Here is a 12089-nt window from a genome sequence, read left to right as displayed (position 1 = left end):
AAAAATTTATAGAAAGAAGAATAGAAGACTCATTTTGGATAAAGAGGAAAGTGACACAGAGTCAGAAGATGTAAATTAAACTTCAGATTGTAAAAAGCACAAAGGAAGATGTACATAGTGTCGACAATTTTTGTGCAAAATTGAAGGAATATGGTGGATTTGGGTCATTTAGATATGTAAAATATGATACTAGAACAGATGAAGAGAAGAGGCAAATAGAAGAGACTATAATTAGTACACTTCTCAAGTTCCGAGTAGTTCCATTGGAAGTGACTGGTTTTCTTCCAAAAGCATTATACTCACATATTGATAATAGATGGAAATATGCTATGGACTCGGAGAAGCAAATAAGAGAAAGAGTTTTGGTATATCTCTTTCCAAATATGTCGGTAGATGAAATAAGTGATCACTTGAAAAACTACCAGACAAATTTTCAAGTAAAACAAAGGGCCTTAAAAATTATGAATGGACTATATCTTGAAGTTGAAAATGAAACCAAAGAGAAATGGAAGAAGATATTCAGGATTCAGACTAAAGAGCCAAAAGGTGAAGAAGAAATAGTTGACATCACCGAGCAAGATCCTGCTCCCACTATTCAGATAGATGAGGATGTCATAGACACTGAAGCACACAAAGGAGAGATGATAGAAGGAAGCACCTATGCCAAACTGGTGTCCAATGAATCAGTTGTGGAACAGGTTAAGCCTTATCCTCTAATCACCCAACAAGTCTCAGCCAAGAAACCTCAGGACACAAATGAAGGCACAGAGGCTCCAAAGGATAAACAAGATGAACCTACCTCTCAGGCCACCGGCGAGAAAACTTCACAATTTCCTTCAAGCACCGAGACAATTACCATTGAAATTCCAAGCAAGGAAACACCGAAGGATACAACAGAGGCTATAGGAACTGACAAAAGTGTTGCCTCGACTGAGCAACATATTGAGGAAGGACAAGTCTCCAAAGCCATTGTACCCATTCAATCGGCAAAGGCATCATCATCAAAGGAGAAAAAAGCAAAACAACACAGTTTTAAGGTAGATCTATCAAAGCCTATTGCACTACTGAATGTTGACCTAACAAAATTGAAGGGGCAAGCACTGATAGAATTCAGTGAGCTTTGTAAAGCCAAAGCAGAGCAGGAAAGACATATAGCTATTCAACAGAAGAACCGAGTACTTCAGAAGGTCAAAACATTATTGACAGAAATGATACCTGAAGCTACCATCAATAAAGATGCTATCATCCATGTGCAACTGGATGAACTACTCACTCAATTGGAGGAATCTAGAGTAGAAGCATTAGAATACCTTAGCAAATTGAAGGAAAAAGAGCTAACTGCCAAGATGATTGAAGAAGTGCAGAAAGCAATTGTTATAGGTAAAATAAAGCTTATTGAATTCGTTGCTGAGTTGTCCCCTCAACTCAAGCATATTTTTTATTTATTCTAGAAGTTATGTATATTTTCATTCTTCATCAAAGATATCAAGAATAAGACTGAAGTCATTGGAAAGGAGATCACCGATCTCTCAAATAAATTGACTACCGAGCCAAATTCTCTTCAGAATTTTTATTCAAGGCTACAAACACTTATGGCTCAATAGTTAGAACTTTAGAATGAAGAGCATAAAATAAGGATGGATATCATCACTCTTCAAACATTATTTATTCCCTATTTTTCATCAGTTCAAGAGCAGATCAACCGAGCTACCTAATTGTCAACTCAAGTCGAGGGAAGCACTTTAGATGGTTTGATCACACTGTCAGCTGATATTACAGCTCAGATTACAATACTGGAAAGTGTCAAGGATGCACTTATGAACACTCTTACAGAAGCTCGTACAAAGTATAAATCTATTTTTTATCAATTGGCCCTGCCAAATGGTAACTAGTTTTGATGTTTGTCAAAAAGGGGGAGTGTACCAAACACATGACCAAGCATGAATATCTGAGTATACAGAGTATCCAAGTGTACAATTGAAATTGTCAGGGGGAGCATGGAACATTAGGAGCATGTAACATCAAGAGCATGGAAATACAGAGCATGGAACATCAAGTTATGTACAGAATATTGATAAGGGGAGTATGTATTTGAGTATGTATTTGAACATTGTATATACTGACATTTCAGTTTATTTTGCAAGTATATAAATTTTGTATTGTGACTTTGAAAGGAGTTTTGTCAAACATACCAAACTAATGTCAAAAGGGGATATTGTTGCTATTTACTAAGTTGTCATTAGTTTTATGCCCAAAGTCATTCTATATACTCTAGTTGGTTAATACTACTGAAAAGTCCAGTCGGTAAACACCAAGGTCACCGGTGTCGGTTACAGAAGAAAGACAAGTCACTGAGATGATACACACCAAGTTGTGAATCGAGACATATGCAGAATGTCTACCGAGTAAGGTTTATATGTTTACCGAGCAACAAAGAAGGAATATTGAGTTAATCTGAATCGAGTGAAAATGTGTTACCAAATTCAATGAACCTGGACACACATGTGAAACGTGTTACATAATTTGAGAAGATGAAACCGTTACTACATAGGAAATTGCATTTAAATATTTTGTATGATTTTGAGGAAGAATATCCAATGAAATCATTTTTACATTTATTCATTCAATAAAACATGTTTGTATGGTCGAAGCATGAACAGATCATCATCTCAAAGATCTATATAAACATAATGATTTGAGTATATGAGATGATATGATATGTAAAGTCAATCAAGAAAAGAGACAAAAAGGAATGACATAGTTCAGTATGAAGAAAGAAGATTGACGGAGATAACCACAGGTTACCGAGAAGGTTTCAGAGAACAGTTTAAGAGGATAGAGTATACAGAAGTGGTTACCGAGTTGATTTATCAATTATCGAGGAATGCTATGAGTAAGGTAATTTTATATTGAGCATATAGATTCTGCTATAACATTTCAAATGTGAAATTGTAGATATTTTGTAAAGATTTTTGACTGAAATTTTAAGTTGTAATAGAAACCTTTAACAGGGTAAAAGACTCTAATAAAGTCTATAAATTGTAAAGCCTTTAACCAGGTACAACATTTTGTAGAAGTGTTTCTAAAATCCTTTAGCAAGGCAGATCTAAAGATCTTTATACTCCTAACAGGGTAAGCTATCATAAATGGCTAAACATGTTGCTCTAACCAAGCAATCTTGATTACTACAATAGTGAAGTTGTGGGTGCCATCCCCACCGCAGTTTTTCTCTCTAACCAAGAGTTTCTGCGTGACCAAAAATATTTGTGTTATGGAGTGATATTTTGATGTATGTTATTTCTATGATTATGTTTTAGTATTACATATCTTTGAGATCAACAATACATAGTTTGTGTTTATCAGTAAAATTATTTTTCAAGAAAAGTTTTGAAGTACTGATTCACCCCTCCCCTCTCAATACATTAGCCTTCCAAGTAAGACCTAACACAGATAACTATATCTCTATCCCATTCTTTTCACAATAACTATTAAATTCACCGAATGTGAATTCTCCACCCTGGTTTGATCTTAAGCATTTAATTTTCAATCATGTCTCTATCTCAACTTTAGCTTTAAAGATCTTAAAATTTTCAAATGCTTCAGATTTCTCCCTTTAAAAAGTAATCCACATCATTCTATAATAGTCATCAATCATTAGCATAAAATACCTATCACCTTGAAAACTCTTTATTGTAGCAGGACCACACAAAACAGTATGAATAAGATCAAGAACATCATTAGATTTGTCTTGTATACTCTTAAAAGAAGTTCTGATTTGCTTTCCCATTTGACATTCCTTACATATCGGATTATAGGGCTTCACAATCTTAGGTATATCTCTAACTTCCTTAGTAGAACTGATCTTTACAATACAATCAAAATCAACATGACACAACCTCTTATGCCATAACCAACTCTCATCAATTTGTGCAATCAAACATGTCTTCTCACCGGAGTTCAAATGAAAGATGTTACCTTTAGGCTGAGTACTGGTTGCAATATCCAATCTAGATCTTTTGATAATCTTGCATTTTTCATCATTGAATTGTAACTGAAAAACCCTTATCCACCAACTGTCCTACACTCAAAATATTATGCCTTAAACCTTCATCATAATAAACATTATTAGTATCATGCTTACCATCCAGTGATATAGTTCATCTTCCCTTGATCATGCATGCTTTGTCATCTCCAAATCTAACCAGACCACCATCAAATTCTTGCAAAGATTGAAACTTCCTTTTATCTCCAATCATATGATGTGAATATCCATTGTCAATCACCAATTCATCCTTGTCTTCAATTTTAGCAGCAAGGGCCTTTTCTTCAGGTATCGGATCATCTTCCTTGATAGCCAAAAATACCCATTCCTTTCCATTGTTGGATCAACTAGCTGAATCTTGTGTCAATTCATCATCAAAATTAGTCACACCTTCCTCATCAGCATAGTAGCATGACTTGTCTTTGTTTCTTCTGTACTTATGCTTGTTCTAATAATCATGGTTAGGTCTAAAAGATCTTTTAACTCTTTCCTCAAATCTTGAATTTCTTTCTGGACATCTAGATGCAAAATGACCTATCTTATTACATGCAAAACATTTAAAAGGTGATTTTCCTTCATACTTACTTCCTGCAGGACCTTTAGGTACTTTTCTAGGAAATAGGACTTCAAGTTGCTCAAACTCTTCATCTTCTTTCTTCATTTCCTCCAATTCCTTACCATATAATGCTTTCCAATCACTCTTTCTAGTAGATGATGTAGATGCATGAAAAACAAGTTTAGATTTTTCAACTCTAGAAGGGCCGAATTCCTCAAGCTCAAAAGCAGATAACTTCCCAACCAAGGTATCCCTATTAACATAGGTTTTTGCCATAGTTCTCAACTCATTAATTGCAGTAGCCTTCATCTTATAAGCCCATGGAAAATCTCTTAATACTTTAGAAACCATTTCATCTTCGCTCAGAGATCCACCACAACACTGAATTCACATGACAATCTCATTATCTCTCTCCATAAAAGCTATAATGATTTAATCTTCTTCCATCTTTAAGTTCTCATATCTCATCTAGTAACCATAAAGTTTAGTAATTTAACAGTAGGGTCACCTTCATTTAGAGTCTCCAATTTATTCCATATAGCCTTCATAGTTGATTTGTTAGATACTCCCATAATTTGTTGATCAGAAAGTGCACACAAAAGGGCTTCTCTAGCTCTATAATCATTTTCAATGTCCTTATCCAAGCCTATTAGAGGAGGATTTCCAGATGCTAGATTATGAGGTGTATATCCATTCTCGATGATCTCCCAAATCTCCTTACCAAGACATCTCAGATGAGTCTCCATCTAAACCTTCCATACTCTGTAATTTGATCCATCAAGCCTAGGAATTTCTCTTTGGAAAATAGCAACAGATGAACTTGCACTATTAGATGCCATAGGATCTTCCTCAAGTGGTTAAGCTTTTGCAGAGATCACCAGGCTCTGATACCAATTGTTAGATAGCTCAGATAACTGGACAACTAAGAGGGGGGGGTGCATCAGTTGTCAACATATTATATAACTTTAAGCATTAAAACCTTATTACCATAATACATAAACCAAATACTAGAATAGAAGATATAACAGTTAAGCACAAATATAAAACATAGAATATTTACCAACCATCCACAAAAGATAACACCAATATTTGTACATGGAAAACCCAGTAAAGGGAAAAACCACGGTGGGAAGCCCACCCATAGTCTGATAATACTTCTACAGTAAGTATGTGATTACATTAAGAGGGGCCTAAACATGGAGGAAGGCCAACAACCTAGAGTGCACTGCTCATCACAAAAGGAGCCTCACTGACTACAAAATAAATCCAGACTACAATGTGGAAGAAGAATGAACTACAAGAATAATATCTCCTATGCCTAAGTACAGTTTTGGTTAAGCTCAGTATCGGAGGTCTTAAACCTCTTTCACCAACCCAATTCAATCACCTATGATTGACCAAAAACATCTTCATTTACAAATTTATTCGCACATAGATAATCCCATAACCTATTACCATGATCTACAAAGAGATCTTACATCATATTTATACCAACCGGGACCCTAAAAAATTAGGTTGGCCACCTAAAAGATAATACAATAAATTCGTAACTTAAACCTACAATCTAATGATCAATCAAGTTATCATGAGATCGAAACAACATAATCCAATCACTAAACCCAATTGGTAAGGCATTGGGATCATCCACCAACACATTACATAAACTGGTCCATAACCTAGCCAAATAAGATAGCATTAGGTCCATACCCAAATCGAACACCACCAATCAACAGGAACACGAACAAAATAACCAACTGTATCCTGAAATCCATCTAGAAGATGTGCCAACACCACTTATCACGTGCATCAAAACGTCTTCAACAAAGCTCTGCTGGCAGAACCCTTACTGGTGACCAAAAGGCTTACTAGAACAAATGATAGCTCCTAAGTCATCTAATCCTGAACCTACTTATCCTGATACCCATCTAAATAACATGAATGACAGATCTAAACCAAATCCATAAGCCAAAGCATACTGGAGCATACCGGACCAATATCATAAACCAACCACTCTATCGGAACCTACCAGAAGCTGATAAACAACCAAAGCAGTCAGTGTTGCCATCAATGACAAACATCAATGCAACACATAATCAATTCCTCCAATTGCCAATAGATAGAGCATAAGATGATCAACATCTCCAAGTTCAGTTTGAGGGTGATTGGATTTAGGGTCCTAGGTAAAGATGTTGAAAATGAAGGGAACTACAAGGAAATATTCAAGTTCCTTACTGATGATTGTAGCCATGTGCTCAAATAGCCATTGGCTGGTTGGATTTAACTTGTTAGGCCTTTTGGTTTATGTTTCTAAGACTTTATATATCATTTTTACTATTTTGTTAAGATGATATGCTATTTTCTATATGTTGTATGTTGTAAGTTGTTAATGTTCCCTATGAGATGTTAGTGTAAAGGGTCAACACCCTTGTTTTGTTTCTTTTAATATCGGAAAAAATCCTTTAAATCTATCAAAAGGACCAGATAAGGAAGAACATAATTGCATATACAGTACTAATATTTTTACAAATTGTAGTTTAGGTTTTTACATAAATTTATAGAAGTTGATGATACAACCACAGGAACCAAGAATCACCTACAAGAAAAACACTTGTCACACAAAAGAGATCAAGAAAAGATAATGTGCCTTGTAACAACCTAAGAATTCTATATCATTTCACAAAAGAATATTGGAGATACAATTACAATGAATTAATAAATCCTTATAAAATGATGAATGAAACCCTAGATGTAAAACCCTAATGCTAGATTAAATTAGCTAGCATTAAGTGTCACAATAATAATGAATGAGACAAATTACGCTATTATTAGCTTAATGTAATAAAAGGAAAAAGATCCTAAGTTTAGCTTAAGTGAAAAAGTAAGTAAACAACCTAATTAATAGATAATTAGCTAAAGCATCCTAATTACTTCTACACCCCCCTTAAGATTAATTTAGGGAGTAGCTAAAAAGATAAAGATGAATGCATGCACGAATGACTCCTGACAACAAAGGCTTGATCAGATACTCGTGTACAAAACAAATGCAAATAAATGCAACTCTCACAAATAAAGAAAAGGAGAAAAACCTATTGAGAGAAAACTCCTCTCCAAAAGAGAGAAAAATAAAGTACATATTACAAGCATGAAAGACTCAAGATGTCCCCCTAAAAACTGAATCAGTCTGTTAGGACCTCAAAAAAATTCTAAATTTTGAGTGCCCATGTTGAAAATTTGAGAGCTTGTATTTTGTCACCAGTTGAATATAAAGCCAAACCAATATTTTTTGGTAATTTTATGCATCTTTATGAAGCCCCATGTCATTTGGCATAGGCCCATGAGTCCATTTGATGAGTTTTCAAAGTCAAATCCATATGCATTTTGTTCAGATTTGGAGTTCGAACAGTGTAAAATCTGCAAAAGTAGCCCAACATTTTATTTTTTATCTTGCAACCTAATGAACTTAATGCAAGGGTGAAAGTTCCCAGTGATTTCCTATATGTTTATCTACAACTTTGCCAGTTTGTAGCCCCCCCAACAACTCATTTGATATTTTTTCAAGGACAATTCCAAACAAGTTTTTTCAGGGTTTGAAAATTAGCATTTCCAATGAAGGCAAGTTTGGGCATTAGTATTTTGCACATGTGATCAAATCAGGCCAAACCCTCTTTCACACATACTCTCCATATCTAGATGTACCAATTTTCCAAGTGGCAGCCCTTGAAACTTATGTTTGATATTTTTTCAATTCAATGATTGTATGGGTTTCAGTATGATTTGACAGGTGCAGTTTCATAAACGTTTGAGTAGGCAACTTTAGACATTAAAATATTTTTCCTCGAGTATCTTCATGATCTATGGTTTAGAATTATAGATTTGTCTTACAACATTTAACAAGTTTGCAAGCTTTTAGAGCTTAGAGAGGTGATTTGGTCAGTTTTTGAAGCTAATTCTGGAGGTTACTCAGGTTGTTTGGTCATAAGTCAGAGGTATCAACATCAAGTTCAAATGACAACCTTCTCAAATTTTTAAGTTCAGAATGTGTTTAGTTCAGGTATTAGAGCATTTTCATGAGTTAGTTGTCCGAGAATGATTTTTTTTTTAACAAAGCCTAGTGAAATAAATCAAGGCCAAATAAAAGAAATATATAATATTTAAATTAATTTGATTTAAATAATATTGTAACTATATCCATTGGGATAAAAGGGGGCAAATTAACAACTAAAATTATTTAAATCAATCTATTGATTTAAATATTTGATGGTATCAAGAGAAAATTGATGAATCAAATTATTTCAAATGATCATGACCCAAAGGCTTGGTGAAAATATCTACATTTGCATTGAGCATTGTGGCGGGACCCACAATATGTATCTAAAAACAAAAATTTAAGACCTTTTCAATTTATTAAATATTTTCTCTCGTGAAAGGCACTACAAAAGGATAAAATAAAAACCCTTAGGCCCCATGAAAACACAATGGGTGCATAAGTTTCACTACCCTACAGTGAAAATATGAATGATGGAGGGAGGCCACAAGGTAGTGGGGAAGGGAGGAAGCCCATTTCCCCACCACCCCATGGGATAAGGTCAACCAGAGGAAAGGAATGGTGGGGTGAAGTAAGGATGTAAGGAGAGAACACCCTAACCACCCTATGAGGATAAGTGGAGGCATAAAAAGAGGTTGCGGGGTAACAAAATTTGGGTCACAAAAAAATAAATGCAACTGTTTCTTTGCATGGGAAAATTATTTAGGGAAAAAAAAACGTTGAGGGGAGATCAAAAACTTAGGGCACAAGGAATGAGTGGAGGATATTGCCTGTTGATATGGATCCGGTGATGAAATAAAGGCGATTCCAGTAAGGCATTTCAAATTGATGATATTCTGAGGCATCATTGAGAGAAAGACGAAATGGCAATAATGATGCCTTGAGAAGGCAGTGCAATGGCTCACAATATATGAAGAGGGTGCATATTTTCAATTTGTCAGTATGATAAAGTAGGTGCTCAAACTACCAATGTCCTTTTCAACATTTGTGTTGATTAATGCTCATGTTGGCTAAAATGCCATGATGTCGATGATACTCAATGAAGCAAGGAGTGGTGAGGATGGGCAAGATTTCAATCTGTCAGCACATTGTAATACTAGGGGAATTATAAACCACACCATTGATGCATAGGATGCTCAACACCAAGACTTTATGAAGCTAATTCATGTTCGATTCCTGAGTGAGAGCTACGATATAGAAATTTATCTGCAATTTTGATGGCAATGATAGTTGTTGCTCAAAATATAGATGGTAACAACGAACCAGGCTTAGTGATGTTGTGGTGAGTGAACATCTAACATCTAGACATATGGTGATGGTATGAAGGCATAGTGGCAAGTGCACCATAATATAATGAATGGTTTAAAGCACTGCTATGGGTGAAGAGAATGATAGGAATTTTGGAGGTTTTCTAACACAAAAAATGTGTGATAAAAGGCACTTTTCGAAGGCAAACACTTTTCTTAGGTGATAAAAGTGTATAAAAGTGATGCAAACAAGGTAGGGAGATCCAATGAAGTACAACCTTTCCTTGTAGTCTATAACACAAACACCATGAAAGATACCGGTAACTGGTTCACACAACACAAGATATAACCCAGAAAAATAGGAAAGAACAATCCTTATAATACTTTAATGAATTAAATATTCCCTCAAGCTTTACAAATGTTGGACCACAACCCAGGATTATAAAATGATTCATAGAACTCAAATCTATGGTCCATAGATCATCTTCTCAACAATTTGGCCTCTAGTAATAATATGCACTAATTCAAACCTCAATCCCTCTGGACTTCAGTCCCCCGAACCAGAATCTCTTCGCAAAATACATTTGTTCTAAATATTTTCTTCTTCAGACCTCTATCATCTCAAATCAATCTCCTATCTTCCTCTTTATACCATCCGCAAGAAACAACAACTCGATCAAGTCGGCCAAAGATCCACTAGTTTATAATGAAACGTGCAAAAATAATATGTCAGCCCAAATCACCAAGAACATCTCCAATAATACTTAGAAATTAACGTGGACATCCAAGAGCATTGGTCAGGTCCAAGACAACATCTCAATGATCCATAAGTTACAAAAACCATCTGTAACCCAATTCTTGTTCGCTCCACTCACTGCAAGACCAACCAGTAAGAACACACCAACATTCGATCGATACCAAAATTGATATCTCACTAGAATCAAATCCAAATGCCATGAATCTCGAATATGATTAAGACAATGATCTCCAGGTGCTAAATCCTGATCCACGGCTCTAAATTCATAAATATGAAGAAACACAACAATCTCCAAGCAATTCCACTACTAACTACTCCAACCAGATGAACTACTCAGATGCTCTTACATCAAACTCTCGGGGTTAATTGAAAAGTGAGTCCCATCACTTGATAACCAATGCTACATTAAATCTATTTTGGCGATCTATTCATAGATACTTGCAACTTCCTCCAGTTCAATAGTGTAACTACAAGTTCTAGTTGCCTCTCCTCGATGATCTACCAGATAACCTTGTAGCTTCCCTCGATTCGGCAATCTATTCAAGTCCACCTATCAACTGCATCAAGCTCATGCTTCTGGGTTTGGCGGTCTCCTTGCAAGCCTTGAATTGCCTCAATATTTGACGATCTGAACAAGTCTTCAAGTTGCCTCAAGTTCTCTTCATCCAATCGGTTCACAACCCACGCTTCCTCCATCAATAGGTTCATAACCAGCTCTGATACCATTTGATGCAGACAAGGTAGGGAGATCCAATGAAGGACAACCCCGCCTTGCAATCTATAACACAAACACCATGAAAGATAGTGGTAACTGGTTCACACAACACGAGATATAACTCAGAAAAATAGGAACAAGCAATCCTTATAATACTCTAATGAATTACATATGCCCTCAGGCTTTACACATGTTGAACTGTAGCTCAGGATTACAAAATGATTCTTGTAGGATTGATCGCTGAGACAACAATTTATCTTAAGCATTATATAACAGAGTTCCTTATTTTCAGTCTAATGTGCACCTTGATTTGAAGTCACATTTGGGTGAAATAATCATTGGGTAATTTGGTAGTATGGCATGCCCTAATAAAGCTTATGGAGCTATGATATCTCTTTGTTTCACATGGAGGGCACCAAGTTACAAAAATAAAGAGGCCTAAGTCCAAGGGGTGTGTTGGTGCCCAAAAATGGGTTTATACTGACTCAAAGGCAAAGACCAAATTGTTTTCTCCTAAAAATATCTATGGAAAGCCACTTCCAACTGTTTAATATTCTTCATACTTGGACCAACAATGACAAGGATGCTAGATCCTTCTACGCTTTAGGCTCTGCAGAACTAGGGAGGGTGATCCCCATGATTATTTGTGATTTTATGCCACACTCACAAATCATGCATGAAACAAAGTAGAAAATATCATATAAAGACTCAACAATAAGGGAGAATG

This window comes from Cryptomeria japonica, chromosome 1, assembly GCF_030272615.1.
Source record: "Cryptomeria japonica chromosome 1, Sugi_1.0, whole genome shotgun sequence".
NCBI lineage: Eukaryota > Viridiplantae > Streptophyta > Pinopsida > Cupressales > Cupressaceae > Cryptomeria > Cryptomeria japonica.
The sequence above is the reverse complement of the archived record's forward strand: the minus strand, read 5'-3'. Positions refer to the sequence as shown.